This window comes from Suricata suricatta, chromosome 12, assembly GCF_006229205.1.
Source record: "Suricata suricatta isolate VVHF042 chromosome 12, meerkat_22Aug2017_6uvM2_HiC, whole genome shotgun sequence".
NCBI classification, from domain to species: domain Eukaryota; kingdom Metazoa; phylum Chordata; class Mammalia; order Carnivora; family Herpestidae; genus Suricata; species Suricata suricatta.
In genome coordinates, this window is record NC_043711.1 from 59,579,312 (window position 1) to 59,581,016 (window position 1,705).

At 36.0% G+C, this 1,705-nt stretch overlaps 1 non-coding gene across 1 annotated transcript; it reads right to left on the reverse strand.

Annotated features, from left to right (window-relative positions):
* Window positions 1-390: 390 nt before the first annotated feature.
* LOC115275645 lies at window positions 391-605 on the reverse strand. Its single transcript, XR_003901681.1, has one exon. It is a non-coding gene; the product is annotated as a small nucleolar RNA U3 (small nucleolar RNA).
* Window positions 606-1,705: the final 1,100 nt, after the last annotated feature.

Here is a 1,705-nt window from a genome sequence, read left to right on the forward strand (position 1 = left end):
GTGTGATGAGCCTGCATACAAATTCTAAACTAACACTCTTTCTTGCAGGCCCTTACCATTGTGGGAAGATTCATGCATTCAATAAGTCACTTACTGAGCCCTTTGCTAGGTACTGGGACTGTAGCAGTCAGCAAGGATACAAAGTGCCAGATGTAAGGCACAAAGGTGCTTTCTGGAAGAAACCTGCTCTGTAAATATTCTCCAAAATTGGATTCCCTCAAAAGCACAAAATTTTTTATGTTCATGAGAAAATCTAAAAACAACATCAACAAGAAAGTTCTAAACAGAATGAAAAAGATCTAAAACAGTATTTTGCAAATAGTTGCATGAAGCATGAATGTAGCTTTATGTATTAATAAGTCTTCTTTTTTTTTATAGGTGAAAATAGAAACCACTCAGACTGTGTTCTCTCCCTCTTACTCCTCCAAAGGAGAAGAAAGAACAATCATCAGCGGTGATCAGCAGCTATAAAAACAGCACGAAAAGCCAACTTCACACTCAGGAGAGAACACTGCAACTCTTCCTTGTGGTTTTGGGTACTCTACATGTTCAAAGAAACCTCTCTAGTAGCAAACTATAGAAATGATCCTTGAAAGTATAGTCTTTTAATAAGTCTTCTTAATTAAATTATTAAGAATTACCTGAACAAATACATTGAAAATATTCTGTATAAAAAAGCTTCTTCTCAGAGATAGGAATGCACAGTAGAATACTCTCTGAAACAGAAAGTATCTGCAGTAAAAAAAAATCTGGTTAATTCTCTTCTAACTTTCATAGATGGATTTGATCCTTGTGTCCTTTTTTTATAAAGGGACAGCTAATGCTTTTCAGCCACCTTTAGAAATATGATCCTGTGAAAATAAGTTGTGAAGCACTGACCTAGAATATATTTTATCTTTTGTGAATTCTAGTATTGAGAAAACAAAGAAATATGTTGAGGAAAATGTGATAGGTTAATGGCTATTAGCGAAAGGGCAACAGCTACAGAAAGGAAGTAGGATGAATCTGATTGTGTTGAAATCTCTGTCAATATGAACTCATGTTTTTGAGTAGATAGATAATATGGTGTTTTCATGTGTATATTTCCAAGGCCTAGTGGGGGCCCTAGAACAAGGTTTCCCAACCTCAGCATTATAGAAATTAGGCCTAATAGTTATTTGTTATGGGGCCATGCTGTGTGTTGCAAGATGTTTAGTAGCATACTTGACCCACTAGATGCCTCCTCCAAGCTATGAAATTGTAAATATGTTCAGAAATCACCAAATGCCCCTTGGAAGGTATAACTGCCCCAGGCTGAGAACAAGTGGCCTAGACATGGTGGCATCTTGGTAGCAATGAGCACAATTAGCACCTAGGTATTGGTTTCTAAATACAACTCACCATGAATTCCAATGAAAGAAACTGAAATTTGAACCTAGAGATTCTCTTCTTATCAGAAAGCAAGGATGAGTTCAAAGCATTATAGACCCATGTCAACAGGACAGCGAGCCAGCTTAAAAGGGCTCCCATGGCCAACTCTGAGACAATTTAAACACTGGAATAAATACTGATAAAAGTTTATAATTTGTTGAGTAAAATTAAAAACCTTGAGTCAGTGACAGGTGGTGATGGGTAGATGGTAGATGATAGATATATAGATAATAGAGGAGAAAAAGAAATGGAATAACAATTAATACATGTATAAGAAATGATGAATTTAGAAACA